Source organism: Rhineura floridana, chromosome 4, assembly GCF_030035675.1.
Source record: "Rhineura floridana isolate rRhiFlo1 chromosome 4, rRhiFlo1.hap2, whole genome shotgun sequence".
Lineage (NCBI taxonomy): Eukaryota > Metazoa > Chordata > Lepidosauria > Squamata > Rhineuridae > Rhineura > Rhineura floridana.
Genome location: NC_084483.1, coordinates 188,586,558 through 188,606,429, shown reverse-complemented (window position 1 = coordinate 188,606,429; position 19,872 = coordinate 188,586,558). Strand labels below are relative to the sequence as shown.

The 19,872-nt window shown below is 47.0% G+C and overlaps 1 protein-coding gene across 4 annotated transcripts in view; it reads right to left on the bottom strand.

Moving 5' to 3' along the window:
• SLC8A1 (solute carrier family 8 member A1) overlaps positions 1 to 19,872 on the bottom strand; it is a 400,022-nt gene that overhangs the window by 341,750 nt on the left and 38,400 nt on the right. Inside the window, exon 1 of one of the 4 annotated variants that reach the window (XM_061625554.1) lies at positions 12,602 to 12,771. The exons of 1 other annotated variant lie outside the window; for it this stretch is intronic. The gene's annotated coding sequence lies outside the window, so the exon portion shown is untranslated. Of the gene's footprint in view, positions 1 to 4,709; positions 4,884 to 12,601; positions 12,772 to 19,872 lie in introns of those variants that run through there. 2 more of the 4 variants (XM_061625557.1, XM_061625551.1) reach the window with 2 other exon arrangements.

Sequence of the window (19,872 nt, the reverse complement as noted above, 5' to 3'; positions counted from 1 at the left end):
GGAGAGGGAGAGGAAGTTTCGTTGCACAAGCAGAAGTCCTTGCACTAATGGGATGACTCCACTGGATACAACACTATAATTCAAAACAAAGGAGACAATAGAGGAAGGAGAGAAAACGAGAAAGAGATAAACAAGGGAATAATGTGATTGGTTACCATATAGTAATGGGACTAAGGGGGTTGTGCCAAAGGCTTCACAGAAAAGGTGGATTTTGAGGAGGGATTTGAAGGAAGTACAAGAGGTGGAATCACAGAGTCATTCTGGGAGGTAGTGCCAGGCATAAACGGTATCAAAGGGAAAGGGACAGAGTCGTTTAAGGGGAACAGGAAGCCTTCAGATGGGGAAAAGTGATGGAGTTGGAGGAGTGAAGCTCACAGACAATGCTGGAATAGCGGATGTGCCTTCTGAATATACAAGCATACAATAGAGGTCTGTTGATTCTCTACTGAAATAGAGTATATGAAAAAGCTCAGGACACTCAAAAGACACTAATATAAATGCAGAGTATGATTATTCTTAGCACCCAGACCCATGAAAAGAATGGTCATTGCCTTACTGAAATTTATTTTGCCTTCCTTCACCTGAGCAACACCCCAAGCTGTTTTACAGCATATGGATGTATCAGTGGCCACACAAAAGGACAAAACCACCATATTAATTTTCAAGGACAACATACTCATAACTACCAGATAATGGGCAACAATGGCAGAGGGTGGTTTATCTCCAGTTTTTAAGAACAAAAACCAAATATTAATGTGCCCAACACTGGATGTAAGATTACAGATTTTGTGACGCGCAGGCTGAATGCAATCTTATGCACTTACATGGGAGCAAGGGTAGTTGGTGCCCATTGGGAACGGTAAGGCAAAAGTCAAGAAGCCCAAACAGCCAGTCAATGACAGGCAGAGCCAACTCGTTCTAGTCTTGTCCCCATCCTTCTCCCTGCTGAGTTCTACAAAGGCAACACTGAGGAGGCAGCTAACATGCACTGCAACCCTCTGGACTAGTTGTAGGTAAGAAGCCAGGCAGGTGGGGGCTGGTTGAGGGCAGATTGAGATCATTGGGGCAGTACCCCATTTGCCCTAATGGACTAGTCTCCACTGCATGATGAGAGTAAGCCCCATTGAACTCAGCGGGGCTTATTTTTGAGTAAGCATGCAAAGGATGTTATATTTTCTAGGAGTTAACCATGGCTGGCTTTTTGAAATTCCAAGCCCCTGGAATCTTTCCAACATTGGTCCTTTATGCATCTGACTGGTTGCTGTCAGATGCTAAGCTAGACACATTACCTTTCCTGACACAGAAAGGCACAGTAGGGCAATGAGACTCTGAGAACCCAATATAGGGTGCCAGCAAGAACAGTTTTGCCCCATGAGAAAAGGGATCTGTGCAGCCGCACACAAAAGTGTGGAAAGGGTCTGGCAACTTCAATATCTGGGGCAGTAGATGTCAGTATTATAACAGTCTCCTGTTTTGCAGAACCCATTGGGAGTATATAAAACTCATTTAGGCTGCAGAAGGATTGAACAGATGGAAAGTGGGAGAAAAAAAATGTCACTGAGCTACCTAGCAGATTAAAGAAGATGAGAAGATAGAAAAAGAGGAATTGATCATGCGCACCTGAACGGATTTGAACAGAATGTCTACAAAGCTGGAACAAAGAGAGCAGCAAAAATTAACTGCATCCACAGAGCTAACCCTTGGTATTTTATTATAGCTTTCATTCTTTATTTCTTTTTAGAAAGTGAGGCTCTCCCCCATCCGTTTACAGGATTGGTACTATATATTGGCAGTTTGCTGTCGTTGTACAGTCGCCTCTATTGGAAAGGTTGCTTTGCACAACAAGGATAAAAAAATCTACTAGTCTGCTATTAAAGAATTAAACTAACATTACTGGTAAGATGCATTCATGCCTCCACCTAGATGAAGCCTACGCAATGTGTTTCTTGGCAGTAATGGAGTTCCTAATAGTACAAATCCCACATTGCTTGGAAAGAGAATTAGAACTCAATCAGGGCTGCAGGTGTCTCTAATTATTTACTTTGCCTAAGGAAGAGATTTAAGTAAATACCTAAAGGGAGAAAGGGGGGAGTCAGTGAATTTGCTGTGCAGGAAAAAGAAAAATCGATTTTCGTTCAACAGCAAATATGCTAAATCAAGCAAAATTAACAAGTGCTACAAAAGCAGCAGTTTGCTTTTGCTTGTCAGACTGAGTAACTGTTGTGGGAAAATGAAGAAAATTAGAGTGACCCACAGTGGAAGAACATTTCTTAGTTAACCCTCCACTCACTCCCATTCTGTACTCCAGAAATGACATTTTCTCATCACAAAAGCTTTCCACCCTCTCCCCAGTATGGTGAAATTTTGTACTGTGTCTTCACTACATTTCTCCCCCCTCTCCACCCACTCACTAGTGCAATATACAATTGGGGCTATTTTAGAGGTGCCCTTACCTTGATGAATGTCTGCAGGCTTTGGTAGGTGTCATCCTCATCCACCCCACCCATGCACACAAGAACAGGTTTGACACACCTACGTCTGATAATCTGCTTAAAGAAGCACCTACGGGTGCTTTTGGACAGCATGTTGCTTTAAGCTACTTCACATTATTTTATATTACTTTAAGCATCTTACTTGAAACAGTCAAGTCTACCACGTACTTCTCTCTATGTGGCAAAGAGTACCTTGCAAATGCTCACCTATGGTCCTCCAGCAGAACTGGTGCAGGGCTAAAGCCCACCCTTCCAGTCCCACAGTCACAGTGCACCCTATAGTGGTGATGCTATAACCTTGAACAGGTACTCAGCTCCGCTGTAGTTTTGCATTTACACAGCCCCACCTCTTTGTAGTTAACACTGATTAAATGTGTTAGCACATTTAAGTCAATGTCATGATTAAGAAAAAGCAGCTATGGAGAGCCTAATGGAGATCAGAGAGATGCGGAAGACTTCCCCTTCACATTCCAAGCTCATTCTCCCACCCTCCTCTTGGTTAGGTCCAGGGGAAGCACAGAGAAGTGATGCATCTCACATACACCCCCAACCATATAAGAAGACACTAGTACACCCCACCCACTTGATGGTTCCAGTGCAGCTGTTCTATCCAACCACTACTCCATTTATCTGTAGGGGGGTGGGGGAGAAACTGCATGGAAAGGGAGATTCCTTCAGGTGGGTGTGTTCTGTAGTCACGCTAGAAAACGATACCTGAATCCTGATAGCCTCTGCTTATACCTACTTGATCAACATTTTCCACAACAGTCCCCTCCCCACACACCTTTGAGGGAATCAGACCATTCGTCGGCTGTCTTTTATTGGTGAAATAAAATGCCAGAACCACAACAGTTTTCAAGCTACGATCTCTCTGTGTCCATGCAAACTCTAGTTTCTTTCCTGGACTGTATAGTATACACACACACAGAACCTTCCTCTGCAGATCCTCTGCTTTTCCTCCTCACTCTACAGCCATCCTGACCAGATCGGCTGCTAAGTAGATGATGATGATTCCTACAGAGTTCGCCTAGAAACTGCAGTTAAAAGCCAAAGGAAAACTCCTTCTGATACCATCTGAGTAGGCAGACCCTCCAGTCACTGGCAAAACCTGCACGTCTGTCTCCAATGTATTGCAGGAGAAAGGTGCGCTCTCCCTGGATGTATGAGATGGGCATTACTGCTTTCCCCTTAAAACACATACACACACACACCCAAAACCACCCTTGCTAGCTTCTCTCCCTCCCCTTGTCGGAAGAGGGAAATACGAATCTCGCTCCAAGCCATTCATCAGCCCGGCTGCGGCGCTGTCAACGGAGCGAACGCGCCAAAGGGCCCCGCCGCAGGAGCATCCTTCGAGCCTCTTTTCTCCCCTCCCCGCCAAATTAAAATCCCCTCCAATGCTCGCATTTATTTTTATGGCGTGTGTGTGTGAGGGGGGTTACCTCCTCTGCAGCAACAGGCCCTCCCTCGGCGGCTGGGGAGACCCCTCCAAGCAACACGAGGTTCCTAGGAAGTGGCCCAGGTAGCAATGGGTGGGGAAGTGGGTGTGTCTGCAGAGAGAGGCGTGCAACACACACACACTCACGAAAGGCCGTATCTAAGCATCCATGCCCGATGCTCGCCTAGCTCCCCCCCCCGCCCATCTCTCATTCTTCTGAGCTTCTGAGCACCTCCAAGGAAGGGCATCTCCACAACCACCGTCTCATCTGGAGAAGCTCGTCCCAGGGCAGCTAATGCAGCCCCACAAAACGGTGCCATGTCCGCCCAGGGGCCACTATACATCGCCGGGGGCTTCCAAGGCTTTCACGCCCAGTGCCTCTTCTTGTCCCACGCCACGCAAGCCGGCTGTTTACGCTAGTGGTTCACTCCCCGCGAGAGCGAAGGCACATTTTACACGCGCTCGCTCGCGCGCGCACACACACACACACACACACGCAACTGCAATGGTTGCGGATACGCTCTGCACAGCAGCACCGGGGGCTGCGTGTGATGGCTGCCCACCAGCCAGCCGCGAAGCGAGCGACCATCGCTCCCCTCCACCCTCCCGTTTCCTCCATGCATCCACATCCATTCCCCATCCTGTGGGGCGGCTGAGGCTCCTACCGGGTTCCTCCTAGCGACCGAGCAAGCCTTGCCGCCGGGTCACACAAAGCTCTTCCTCTCCCCCCCCCTCCGCTGTGCCTGCCTGCCTGCCTGCTTCCCTCCCCTGCTACCTACCTGCCGACAGACTTGCTCGCCCGCTGCTCCCTGGCTGGCTGGCTGTAAGCAGCAGGCAAGCGCTGCTCGTCGTCCGTCGCCGCCGCCGCCTTCCTTCACCCCGTCCTCCTCTTCTTCCTGCCGCCGGGCCCCCCGCCGCGGGTGCCGGTGTTCACAGAGAGCCCGACGCGGCCGGCATCGCCACCTCCACCCCCGACGCCTCCTTGACCATATCTGGAAAGCGCCAAGCGCTCGCGCCCCATGCAGCGCGGCGGCGAGAGCAGGAGGCGCCCCCTGGAAGGAAGGAGTCGCAGGCGGAGAGAGACACGCGCCCAGAGCGGAGAAGGCGGCGGCAACTGCAGCAACAGGGAAAGGCGAGGAGCGCCGGGTGGCGGCGGCCCCCTCAGAGAGCAGCGGCACGAGGAGCGAGCTGCCTTCTCCGGCCGCCTTTTCTTCGGCTTCGGCTGCGTCCCTTCCCTCCTTCTCCGACGCCAGCAGCCGCCGCCGCCAGGCAGCCCCTCCTCATGCTGCTCTAGGTGGCGGGAAAGGGACAGGCAGGCCGAAGGTCGCCGCTGCCGCCCGCCTTTCCCCTCGTGTCTCCACTTTGGGTTGAGCGGAGACTTTTTAACAAGAAGGGCGGCGGCGGCAGGAGCAGCTTCCTGGGAGAAAGGGAGAGCGAGCGAGCGCTGCCTCGCCCCGCCGGGCTCTTTTCCCCGCTGCTGAGGGAAATGTGTCCCCGGTTTTCTCCCGCCACTACCACGGCTAGGGGACTCCTAGTTTGCTTGCTGAGGAGCTGTGGATGGGAAGGCTCGGCGGCGAGCCAGCAACCCCCCCTCCCCTCCGCGGGCAGACATACACACACACCCCTTATCGGCATAGAAGATCCTCCCACCCGCTCCCCAGACTCGCGAAGGGCACTTGGCACGCACACGCGTTATTCCCGCTGCGGAGCAGCTTCCCGCAAGCGAGACGCCCGAAAGCGGCGCTTAGTTGGAACGCGTGAACGAAGGTAGCGCCCTTTGGGAATGAGCGAATATCCCCGATGTGGTGCTTGTTTTTTAATCCGCTAATGGCCCCCTGAGAAGGTTGGATGGGCGTCGGTGTTTCTGGCTTCATCTGTGGTGTCACCTGTGCAGAAAGGTATTCTACCTGCAGCACAATATTTTTATTTAGTATGATATGCGCATCCAGCCCTTTCTCCAGGTGGTAGCCTTACATGGTTCTCCATTCCTCTATTTTATCCTCACAACAACCCTTTGCATATATTGAACCCAAGGGCCCTCAAGCATTCCACCATAGTTGAAAAACCTCAGAGACTTCTGAGCTCATAGCTCACAATCTTAGCTGTGACACTTAAGAAATGTATACAGTTGTGTCAATGTATACTGAACACCCCACTGGCAGCAAATGTTTACCTGAGCTACATTCCTAGCCTATCTTTCCCTGAGGCACCCTAGCCAGTTTAGGATCTACAGCAGGGATTGCCGATGTCTTTAAGCCTGCTGTGGGCACATCAGGGTTTTGGAGTGAGTGCTGTGGGTGACACCCGCTTTGGTGACTTCTCTCAACCATTCCCCAGATCAGCCCCTCAGTCCAAAAAAAGAGAAAATGTGTGCACACATACTTTGGTTTTCCAAGGGATTTTGGTAAAAGTCCAACAGAATGATTCAGCCTTGGCAAGTGCATAGAGCTGAAATAGAAAGTGAGAAAGTGCCACTCTTCTAACTTCCTCCTTTAGCTTTATGTACTTGCCCAGGGAGTCAAAACATAACCACCACATGATCAAGGGGGCAGTGAGTAGTGCTGGAAACTCAGAGGTTTCATGGACACCAGGGGAAGACCTCAAGAGTGCCATTGCATCCGTGGGCACCACACTGGCTACTTCTGATCTACAGGATACAAGGGACATACTACAGGTGGATGGGACCCCATTTTAGATGATTCTTCAAACGAGCTGTGCACAAATGGCCTCTAAAAAAATTCCCAACCCTATTTGTGAGCAGAGAAATTGAGGGAACCATTTCACCAATTTCTACAAGGGGAAGATAAATTCTCTTAACAGTTTTCAGGGTGGGGCTCACCATTAGCAATGGTGGCAGGAGACTTGTTTTCTTTTTGTTTGCTGCTGCTGCAAACTGCACTGACAGCCTGGCCACCATTTTGCATCCTTCACAATGCCCTAGCATCATTACAGAGCATTGTGGGGGTTGGGGCAATGATGGAGACTATTCGGAGGAAAAGGTGTGTGTGTTTTTCCCCAGGGGGTGAGGAAATGAAAAATCTCCGAAATGATCTCAGAAAAAAATGTCTTTTGAGAAATTTCAGTTCAGCTCTACGTCAAACACTTAAATTCTCATTGTGCTTAAGGGACACTGGTATTATATTATTTTTACACATAATGTTGCTGGCTAAGACAGCAAAATGTATTTCTGGTCTTATGTAAGGAAAATAAGATAACAGGAGGCATGAACTGCTGTTGGGGAAGCTGATCAATCTGAAACAAATCCTAGAGCAAATAATCTGATTTTTCTTCATTAGCAGGACCTACTGGTTTACCTAGAGAACTGGAACTTAGTTGTCTCCCCTCCTCCTCCCTCTGAGGTAAAATAGGATGGTACTCAGGGCTGGCACAAGACATTTTGCAGCTTGACTCAGAACAGCAAATGGCACCCTGTCCCCGCACCAAGTCAAGGTGCATAATACTAAAAGCCAGCCAAATTATACTGGCGTCTGAAGTAGATAATCCCACAGGTATCTCTCCCCTTCTCTGGCAGTAAAATGCAACAATAACAAAATAAATAATGATTGGCTGCCCTTCCATGACAGCCAAAATATACTGCCTGAGACGGCTGCCTCACTCTGTCTAATGGTAGAGCTGACCCTGATGGTACTGGAATCCCCAATAGGATTCTGAGTTCCCACTTGTTCTCTTCTGCTTCACTTAAGTCCTGCCCATGCATGGCCGGGGCTTGTATCACACAGATGTCAGGCGGAAAATTAAGTGAGACCCTATGCTACAGCTGATTTACGCAATTATCTGTTTCACTTTCATGCCACAGATGTTCCTGCAGCATTCCATTTTGATCCCTTTTAGGATGCTGTTTTGAATCTTCATGTATCAGTTATGAAAAAGCAGTGCCCTCTGTTTATTCATATCAGCCAGGCAAGGGGATAAGCCAGGCTTCTTCCACAATGTCTAACTGGCCCTAGGCATGAATATCCAACCCACATTCCACTTTCTGCCCAGACCACATACAGCTGGAGACTGAGCTCCTATGATAGGGCTGTCACCCATTATAAGACATTTTAGTTGGGTAAAGGTATGAGTATTAGTGGCAAGCAATTGATTAAATTTGCATCAATTTTGTATATTGTATCAGTTATGGCTCTGAAGCAAAAAAGAATGCTTCCGTTACTGTAATGTCATGCACACCTAGGCTTGGAAGCTGGGATTTCCTTGAAAGAAGAGGAGGGGGAGCAGGACTCTTCCCACACCTCACAGATCTCTGCACCACCAGTGACTCTGAGAAGCTGTCAGATCCGGACATCCAAGGACTGGAGGGAGGTCTCCACACCAGCTGACTGGGTTCTTGGCTGGTTCCCAGACTCCTACCCCACGCCACGCCACAGGAGTACGGTGGATCAGGCAGCAGTTTTAGTGTTGCTGGCAAAGCTGTCTAGCTCCATGTGACAATACTTGGAAGAAAGTACTAGCCCTGATCAGAGCCTAGCTGAAAGCTGGGAAGAAGAGGAGCTTTCAGTCTGAGTGTTTCACTGTTGAAGCAACAGTTCAATTAGAGGAGCAGTAGAAGCTGGATCCGGCTGGTGGGCAGGATCCTTATCCCCACCCCACTCCCAGTGGGCCACCCATCTATCAATCACCTGATGTCACAATGAAGTCAGGTGACCTATTTTTGCATAACACTGTGCATGGAAGCTCTGATGATCAGCTGGTTCCCACCACTTGCAAAGCCCTCTGGATGGGGTTTTGCAGGTGTCACTGAAAAGCTGACTGATGGTGCCTGCAAACCTCCTTTGTTCCAGCTGTGTCTTTTACTTGCCCCACACCCGATGCCATATATGACATCAGATGTAGGGGTAGTGAATGTGGCTGGGCCAAGATGGCTTCACAGGCCAAATGGGGAGACCTGTTGGGCCTAATTAGGCCCACAGGCCAGAGGTTCCCCATTGCTGCCTTGGAGCTTGTGTGAAGCCTTTTTAAGCTGGGGAAATGGAACACATAGCAGGCATAATCTTACATAGGGTAGAATGCCTCCTCTAAGGGCAAAAACGATGAGGAAAAAAAAAGAAAATAGATGGTGCTTTGCCATCTGTAATTTGCTTAGAAACAATGTTTTCTAAATACCTGCTAACCTATTAATCTGAGGGCATCTCAATTAATACCACCAGTGAAATGTTGCAGGTGTAGTGGTGCCACAGAGCTGCCCCTCCTGACACAGGCATCACTGACGCTTACCAGAATGGCATGTGGATGGGACAGGGTGGCAGTGAGGTTGGAGCTGGACTATGGCACCCAGGGCTGTGGAGTCGGTACCCCAAACCTTCGACTCAAGACTCCTCTATTTTTCTGCTGTTTGACTCCGACTCCACAGCCCTGGAAAGTGCTGTAAATGTCTTTTTAAATTTTGGAAGCTCTTGTAGGAGCATTTTTATCGCTGCCTGAATATGCGCTGACCTTGGCATCACAGCCTTCATCTGGGTCCTGTGTCATACACTGACACACAAAATGTTTTCCATCTTGAGTTATGGTGAAAGGCTCAACTACAGCTGACTTCATGGGAAGCTTCTTTGACATTTTGAATTTATATTTTTTTAAAAATTGTCAATCAAAATTTATTTTGAAGCCGGAGTTGGAGTCAGTACATTTCTACCAACTCCGACTCCACCCAAAATTGCTTCCGACTCCAACTCCACAACTCCAACTCCACAGCTCTGATGGCACCAGTGGGAGTGTTGGATTGGCTCTGCTGGTATGCCCACACAGCCCCGACCTTCCTGCTGCCCTGCCTATTCCCGTAAGTGGCAGTGACATCACTGTCAGGAGGGCAACCCTGTGGCACTGCAACAGCCACTACTGTTTGCAGCCCATGTGACAGCCTCTGTGTACAGGCATGAGGATACATGGCACACATCTTGTGCACATGTACACACACTCTAGATTTGTGTCATAAGATACCCATACACATGTGAATAAAGTAGAGATCCTGCATGCCATTTTCTATGTATGACCTACGTATGCTTGTGTGGCACACATATAGCACATTGCTGAATGCACACATTGATTTTCTGACTTTCCTTTAAATATATTTTTATTGCTCCAGTCATGTCAAGCCATTTTCTTCCTTTTGGAGAGAAAGGCAACAATACTCATTGTTTTACTTTAATTTACTGGACGTTTTGGGATTATTTATTGCTTACTTCATTTTTAGCACGTGTCTAGTTAATTTGCTTTCATCTTATGTCTTGGAATAATTCTCCTTGACCTGAATGGAACTTACTAGTGAGATAAGTGTTGCCCTACAGGTTCCTCAAGTATGCAATGTTACTGTGTGTTCTTCCAGGGCACAACTGACAGTATGGACATAAGAAATTGCCTTATACCGAGTCAGACTATTGGTCTATCCAGCTCAGCATAGTCTACCCTGACTGGCAATTATGCTTCTAGGGTTTGGGGCAGGAGTCTCCCCCAACCTTACCCAGAGATGCCAGGAAATTGAACCTGGGACCTTCTGCATGCATGGCAGTTGCTCTACCACTGAGGCACATCAGCTCCCATACTAAGTAGCACAAGGCTGGCACCAGGCGGGTACTGATTAATTTGTTATAAAGTTAGAAGTGGCAATCAGGCAGCGAGGACATCCCCTCCTTTATTTATTGGCTTGCAAATGCTTCTTGGCCACCCTTCTACAGAGATACCAGGATGGTAAACAAAGATAAAAATAAACCAAACAAATATAGTACAATTAACAATAAAACAAGATAAACATAAATGAAAACAGAGGCAATTCAAAAACAAGCAGGGGAGACTAGATGCCATATAATTTTGAACTTTAAAATGCCTGAGCAATTCGATGGTTTTTGACTTGTTGCCAACATGATAGTAATAATCGTGGCAGTGGTACCCCAACAAGGAGGGCACTCTGCACAGAAGCCTCTATCCCTCCTTGCCACATAACAAACTTCATCCAGGAACGGAACATGGTGAAGATCCTGCCATGAGGGTCTTAAGACATGGGGAAATTGATATAGGAAGGAGCTCTCCTTCAGGCATTTTTGTTCCAAGACATTTAGGGCTTTAAAGGGAAGCAAGAGCACCCTGAACTGAGCTCAGAAGCAAATGAGCATCTGTCAGAATTGGTGCTATATTATCCCACCAGACTGTACCAATTCTGCACCAACTGAAGCTTCCAAATCATCTTCAAGGGCAGTCCCACATTACAACACATTACAGCAATCCACCTGAAACCCTATTCTGAGATGATGAAATATTGCACTTTTGTTGCAATGACCAAACAAAAAACAAAAACAGTTGGAGCAGATTTCAGTTATTGTGCAGAAACACCCAGAGAGTACTGAGGCACCTTAATGTGTGTGTGTGTGTGGGGGGACATTTGTAGACAAGTCATCTCCACCAGATACATTAAAATAGCACGGAGAGCCTGGCTGGGAGTCCAGAGTCTGTGAGTTCAAATCCCCCGCTTGTGTCTCCTGGGTGTCAAGGGCCAGCTAAAGATCACCCCACAGTGAGCGGCTCAGGGGTTATGTGCCCTGCCATCTGTGCAGGCGTGGGCAAGCTGCATAGTCCCAAGGAGCCCAGTTGCCCCCCACCTGGCAGTTGCGGACAAGGAAGGGGCTGGCTTGTGCAGCTGTGGCAATAGCCTCAGAGGGAGCCTCAGAGGGACACAATGGTAAACCCCCTCTGAATACTGCTTACCATGAAATCCCTATTCATCGGGTCGCCATAAGTCAGGATGGACTTGAAGGCAGTCCATTTTCCATTTCAAGAAGGTAACTGAGGTTGAAAGAAAGTGCAGGCCAGCTGGGGAACAGGGTGTGGAACATGAAAACAATCCTTAGTTTGAACATAAGCAACATTTGCTTGAATATCGAAGGTGGGATGCTCAATAAGTGCTGCAACACCCAACGCAGAACAAATACTTAGAACTGCCCTCCGGAAGAAAGAATGGCTAAGAGATTCTAATTCATCCGCTCCCTCTTGCTTGCAGAGAGCGCGAGTCCACCTTCACAGGGGGTTGGACTCGATGGCCTTGTAGGCCCCTTCCCACTCTACTATTCTATGATTCTATGATTCACGCGCACAGTCGGAGTGCGACGGAAAAGCCAAGGGCCTGAACACGAATTTGGGGGAGGATGAAGGCGAGGAAGAGGGCGAGGAAGAGGGAGGACGGCAACCCCCAAGGGCAGGATGCTCGAGATGCTGGAAAAAAGGGGTAGAAGAATGGGAGAGGAGAAGGGAGAGAAATTCTCACTGCGCTCAAACAAGAGAAAAGGGCGCTGTGGACAAGAGGGAAACGGGCTCTGATGTTTTTCTGCACAAGTTTGTTTGGCCGGTCGCGGCGGGAAGATCGGAGGCGCGCAGGCACCCAATTGCTCGACCTGATTGTCAGAGCCAAGAAACCGCCGGGAGGCGAGGACGCGGCGCCTCCAGTTTCACTCGCCTCCCTACGTGGGCGCAGGGTTGTCCCAGCAAGGGAGGCCCAGGCTCCGGCAGGGCAGGGCGAAGAAGAAAGGCTCGTCGCCCTTGTGTTTGTTGTCATTCCACGGCGAGGTTAGCGCGGAGGTCGCCGCTTCGTCGCGGTGGGCGCAGAAGAATGCGTCAGGCACGGAGGAGAGCGCCTGCCAAGGCTCTGGCACGCTTCGCGCCGGCTTACCTGAAAGCACGTCCCTGGGGAATCAGTGGGGCATCACTTCCAAGTCCGCACACAAAGGATCGCGGCTCTAAAGAAGGTGGATCCACCGGAGCTACTGAGAGTGGTTATATGGGCCGGGGGGGGGGAAAGCAAAACCAAAAGTTGCCCTCCCCACCCCTAATTTCGAAACTTGTTAACCCCGTTCTTGGCCTCTGGCCAGCTCTGGGCTCCTCTCTGCTGCCGCCTCTCACTATGCCTCCTTGGCTCAGTGATTCCCCCTTACGTCGACATCAGGAATTCGTCTGCATTCATCGGTTTATCTGTCTGACTTTCAGGTATCTTTAAGACGGGGCGGGCCCTAGCGCAGTGGCAGGCGTTGCACGCAGAAGGTCCCAGATCCAGTTCTTGGCATCTCCAGGTAGGGCTGGGGGAGACACTTGGAGAGCTGCTGCCAGTCAGTGTAGACTAGCTTTCCCCAACCTGGTGTCCTCCACATGTTTTTGGCTACAGCTCCCATCAGCTGCACTGCCAATTATTAGGGATAATGGGAGTTGTAGTCAAGTTGTGCATCTGGATGGCACCAGGTTGGGGGAAGGCTGGTGCACACAGTACTGAGCTGCAAGGACCAATGGTCTGACTTGGGATAAGACAGTTTCCTAGGCTCCTCAGGTTTGTTAGCTGCCAAAGTCATGCGCAGGAATTAGCTGGTTATCGCTTTTGGAGCAGAGAAGAGATTTCCCCATTCAATTAGCTTTCTTCGGTTTTCTTTTAGTAGCAACTAACACCACCATAGCACTTCAAGAGGGCAATGTTCACAACCCATGCCAACAGGATTGTTGTTATGTGCCTCCAAGTCGACTGCGACTTATGGCGACCCTATGAATCAGCGACCTCCAATAGCATCTGTCATGAACCACCCTGTTCAGATCTTGTAAGTTCAGGTCTGTGGCTTCCTTGATGGAATCAATCTATCTCTTGTTTGGCCTTCCTCTTTTTCTACTCCCTTCTGTTTTTCCCAGCATTATTATCTTTTCTAATGAATCATGTCTTCTCATGATGTGTCCAAAGTATGATAACCTCAGTTTCATCATTTTAGCTTCTAGTGATAGTTCTGGTTTAATTTGTTCTAACACCCAATTCTTTGTCTTTTTTGCAGTCCATGGTATCCGCAAAGCTCTCCTCCAACATCACATTTCTAATGAGTTGTCAATCCAAATTTCACTATGCAATGTCAGATGTAGAATTTCAGCAGCATAAGTAGTCATTTGTAAAACATTAATACACTGAAGAGAAGGTTCTGTGTCATGCAGCCTATATTGCAGGGGAAGGGAATCTCAGGCCAAGGGTCAGAATGCGGCCCTCCGAGCCTCTCCCAGGACTCTCTTCAGGCCCCACTCACTAATACTGGCTCTATTTTGCATTCTGTTTGAGAGCTTTTGCTTGGCTAGGATATGTCCTTAAATTCTAATAATGCATCTTGCTTGCGTAGATGAAGAAAACAGAGGTGTGTGTGTGTAGGAACCAGCTTACTCTACAAATGTAAAATTACCTTCATTGCTCTGCCCACTTCTGCCCTGCCCAGTACAGGCAAGTGCCCCTGGAAGGCTGTCCAGAAAGAAATGTGGCCCTTATGCTGAAAAAAATTCCCTATCCCTGCTATGTTGAATAAAAATAAAGTGTGTGTGTGTGTGTGTGTGTGTGTGTGTGTGTGTGTGTGTGTGTGTGTGAGAGAGAGAGAGAGAGAGAGAGAGAGAGAGAGAGAGAGAGAGAGAGAGAGAGTAGTTCTCCTAAAAGCACTGAGTTCAGATTTCTTGCTTCTGCATTTGTGTTCTAGGGACACTGTTCTAGAATGTTTTAGTATTTATCTTCACAGCAGCCCCGCAAGGTAAGTTAGAAAGAGTGACTGGCCCAGCAGGCTCACCCTAGTGAGTTTCATGGCTGAAGGTCTGTACAGGGCTCTGCAACGGGGCTGTTGTACGTCTCTGATTCTTGCTCATTTGGTCCCCTTCAAAATCCACGCTGCAGTCTTCAAATAAACCATCCAGTCCCAGTCTTCCAGTCGGTGTAGGCATTTTTTCCATAAGCCTTGCCCACAGTTATCTAACCCGCTGAGATTTAATAGCCTGCCTACTGGTCTAATCAGGCTTAGTCCAGGGAGTGGGGAGGGGGGAGATCACCATTCTGTTTTGTTTATAGTGTGGGTGGGTCAGGCAAAGTGGGTTATAGAACAGCGCTAGATGGGAAATCTGAAAGCTGTCTCATAGTTTCCTAGCTGTAAGTTATTACCAGGTTGCCATGCCCACAAGAAGGAAACCTGCTTAAACAAGGGCACCCCTTTCTGTTCCAGCAAAACAACCATGATGACCTAGCAGAAAAGTAACTTTTTGCTGTTTAATGTTCCTGATGGTTTCCATCCTGAATACAGAGGTCCTGAAGTACAATGTGTGGGAAACAAAGGACTATGATTTTCCCTCCCTTCAAATTTATATCCCTCCTGTCTATTCACCATCTATCCCAGATCTGCCCCAAATTGTAATCCAGTAAGCCAATGCAGTGCAAAATATTTTTGAAGGGCAGGGTATAGTTTACAAAATAACTGCAAAAAATAAAACAATTACAAAAGAATCCCAACATTTCATGTTTGTGTGTAAAGATGAAATAGAAATATAATTCTACAATATCGTGTATCCATACAGTCAGGTTTAAGGAGTATTGTATACACTTATTAGCTGTCCTTGATTAATGCTATATTTTAACTGGAATGTAAAATTATATGAGTGACAACAATATATAAGTTCAAACACTTTCTTGGACTTTTATACTCCAATAATTAACAGACTCTAGTATTTAATACATTTGGGCAGGAAAGCAATTTTGTAATAAAACAAAAACATGTATTAGGGCCTGTTTAGGTCTGAACTAGCTATCACCAATTCCCATTCTTAGGGGAACCAGTTAAGGAGAGACAGGGTGAATAGTCCTCATGAAAAATTAAGAAGCATTACAAGGATATCACTCCTTATATTGGCAAAGTTGAATGTCCATGTATAGTGCAGACATACTCTGCTTCTAGCAGACATACTCTGCTTCTAGCTCTAAGAAACAGCTCTTAAGCACTGTAAGCTTCAAGCAGAATTGCAGTTGACTTTCCACACTCTCGGGCACTTTTCCTGTATGTTTGTCTCGCTATGTTGTGGTGTAGTGGTTAGTGTTGGACTAGGACCTCAGAGACCAGTGTTCAAATCCCCACTCAGCCATGAAGCTCACTAGGTGACCTTGGGCCAGTCACTGCCTCTCAACCTACCTCACAGGGTTGTTGAGGGGATTAAATAAGGAGTGGGAGAACCATGTACGCTACCTTGAGCTCTTTGGAGAAAAGGTGGGATATAAATCAGTATTTCATATGAATTAAATAATAAATAAATATGTTCTGGTGACACTTGTGGGTGTGACATAGCTGTTGTGGGTGGGGATGCTCCAAAGCCATTGGGGGAGGGAGAATTCTCAGTGATTCTTAAAAAAAAACATTATTGATTATTTAGTATTGAGATTAATTTATCTGTAATTGCTCATTACTATCATTTTGGGGTGAGGTTGTTTTATTTGCTTAATTGTACTGTATTATCTGGGACCTTATGGTGAAGGGTGGGTAATACATACACTAATCATAAGAAAAGCAACAATGATCTAATAACTGTGAAGTAAAAAAAAAACCCTAAGTGTTTAACATTTGTTTTGATCAGAAGCACAGATTAGAAATCTTTAATTGGGGGGGGGCATTGTGCTAAAATGACAGTGACCAGAAAGGTTCCCCACCCACCCCCAGCATCATTAGCTTTATAGCACTATAAAACTCTTTCATTTAAGTGGCATTTTGCTGATATTTAAATATATATATAGCCAGAAAGACATTTTAGTCTTAAAAGAACAATTAAGAAAATGAATGAGGTAATAAAACGGCAGCCACTTCAAAAATTATAGTGAATGTGTGTTGTGCTACAATAGGTCTACCTGTGTGATACATCACTGCGCACATCGAATCCACATTTCTTTGTCTTCTTTAAAGTGTGTTTTATTGTTTTAAAATACAATTACAGATGAAACTACAACTCTTTAAAAAGGCAGAAGAGTAGAAGGATAGCTTGACTTCTGTTGTCTATGCTCTGGTAACCTCTAAGTTGTGTGTGTTATGTGCCTTCAAGTCGATTATGACTTATGGCGACCCTATGAATCAGCTACCTCCAATAGCATCTGTTGTAAACCACCCTGTTCAGATCTTGTAAGTTCAGGTCTGTGGCTTCCATTATGGAATCAATCCATCTCTTGTTTGGTCTTCCTCTTTTTCTACTCCCTCCTGTTTTTCCCAGTATTATTGTCTTTTCTAGTGAATCATATGTCCAAAAGTATGATAACCTCAGTTTTATCATTTTAGCTTCTGGTTCAATTTGTTCTAACATCCAATTATTTGTCTTTTTTGCAGTCCATGGTATGCGCAAAGCTCTCCTCCAACACCACATTTCAAATGAGTTGATTTTTCTCTTACCCACTTTTTTCACTGTCCAACTTTCACATCCATACATAGAGATCAGGAATACCATGGTCTGAAGGATCCTGATTTTAGTGTTCAGTGATACATCCTTGCATTTGAGGACCTTTTCTATTTATCTCATAGCTGTTCCCCCTACCCCCCATCCTAGCCTTCTTCTAATTTCTTGACTATTGCCTCCATTTTGGTTAATTACTGTGCCAAGGTATTGATAATCCTTGACAAGTTCAATGTCCTCATTGTCAACTTTAAAGTTACATAAATCTTCTGTTGTCATTACTTTAGTCTTTTTGATGTTCAGCCATAGTCCTGCTTTTGTGCTTTCCTCTTTAACTTACATCAGCATTCGTTTTAAGTCATTACTGGTTTCTGCTAGTAGTATGGTATCATCTGCATATCTAAAATTATTGATATTTCTCCCTCCAATTTTCACACCTTCATCTTGGTCCAATCCTGCTTTCTGTATGATATGTTCTGCATATAGATTAAACAGATAGGGTGATAAAATACACCCCTGTCTCACACCCTTTCCGATGGGGAACCAATCGGTTTCTCCATATTCTGTCCTGACAGTAGTCTCTTGTCCAGAGTATGTACGTGGGGCTGCCTTTGAAGACAGTTCAGAAACTGCAGCTGGTGCAGAATTCTGCAACCAGACTGCTCACCAGGACAAGGCAGTTTGAACACATAACACCAATGCTAGTGCAACTGCAGTGGCTATCAATTAGTTTCCGGGCCTAATTCAAAGTGTTGTTTTTGTCATATAAAGCCTTATATGGCTCAGAACCCCAGTACCTCAAGAACCATCTCTCCCTATATGCACCAACCCAGACCCTGCACTTCGCAACAGAAGCCCTTCTTTGTGTGCCCCCACCTAAGAAGCTGCAGAGAGCGGCAATATGAGAACGGGCCTTCTCAGTGGCAGCCCCTCTGTTTGTGGAACACTCTCCCCAGGGAGGTACACCTGGCGCCACCATTATCCATCTTTAGGCACCAGGCAAAAACATTTCTCTTTTCCCAGACATTTGGTTCTTAACTTTGGAAGGCATTTAGCATTAGACCATTGGTCTGTCTAGCTCAGTATTGCCTCCACTGACAGGCGGTGGCTCTCCAGGGTTTCAGTCAGAGGGCATTCCCAGTCTTACCTGCAGATGCCAGGGATTGAATATGGGCCTTCTGCATGCAAAAGCTGAGCCACCAAGCAATGCCCCTTCCCCTAAGGGTGTCATGAAAGGATGGCAAAGTGTTATTTAATTTGTGATTATCATTATTTTACTGCCAGGGATGGGAAGAGGTGCTTGTGGAGTTTTCTGCCTCAGGTGCCAAAATAACTTGGTTGGCCTTGGGTACTGGTTGTGGAGAATGAGGACAAGCTGCCATTTGCTGTTCCACGCCAGGAAGCAAAATGTCTTGGATCAGCCCTGCCTTCCTTGACAGACCCAGACACCAAAAAGGGCTTGAAGCAGCCACTGACTGGAGGGATTGGGCATTACAGGGGGAAGTAAGTGGGGGCAAGGACTCTTTTTATTCCTACGCCCCTCCCTGCAACCATTTGCTCCTTGCAAAAGACGGGGTGTTGGGAAAGGGGGCAGAGGAATAAAAATAGCCCTTTGCCTCCTTCCTGCCCCCAAATATCAAAGGGACCTACTTGTAAATGAATAATACACACAAAGCATTTTTTTTAAAAGTACTAGTTGACCCACTGCACCTAAGCTCTGTAAAGTACTACCAATAAATCCACTGTACTAGAGTCTCCTCACTAACACACAGCACACATAAGGCTGGCACCTTTATGATGATTACTACCTGCAAGAATACTTTCTGTGTTCATTTTCAATACGTTTCTTTTGAATAGGTCTAGAATAGGGGTGAGGACCCTGCGGCCCTCCAGATGTTCCTGGTTTCCCATCAGCCCCGGACAGTACAGCCAATGATTAGGGATGTGGGGTGTGGCAACCAGCAACATGTGTAGGGCCGTAGGGTCTGCATCTCTGGCCCAGAATCAAGCAGTAGCAGTAAGCAGGGCAGGAATGCCAGGGTTCCTCCCGGTTACTGACAGGGAGAAGGGGGAGATTGGTGCAGTGAGGACACAGCAGTGGAACCAATCCAGTGGCCCCACTGCTGTGCCCGCATCATGCCAACCTCCCTAACACCTTGCCCCTCCCCCTCTTGGTAACTGGCAGTGAACCTGGGGTTGGGAAGTCAGGGGAGCAGTGTCCCCCCACTCTGTTCTGCCCTGCCCATTGCTACTAGAATGAAGACACCACATCAGTTATTTTTGGGAATTTCTGGGCACAGAGCAGCTTATCCAATTCCCACAGGTTTGGATTAAGAACCTACAAGTGAATGAAGTTCAGGTATTCTTTAAAAAAAAGTTTGTGGTAAGATGCTTAGGACAATAAATGAGACAATAACAAACTTTTCTTATTCCAGGAACATGCTAGGAATATTTATTTATTCATTTATTGTTAAATTTATATCCTGCCCTTCCTCCCAGAAAGAGCCCAGGGCGGCATGTTGCGTTTTGACCCAGAACTAAGGCTATGGCCTAGCCTCTTGAGCCATTATGCATTGCCTATATTAAGGCATCAGCACCTTCTTCAAGGCAAGGAAGGGAATTATGATGTGCTACATCTGCAGATAGGGAGGTAATATGAAGCTGCTGCTACACTGGTCACAAGCAGGGAAGGGGGGGAAATTCAACTCAGTTTGCATTTGAAGGTGAATGTACCTAATTCACACTTTT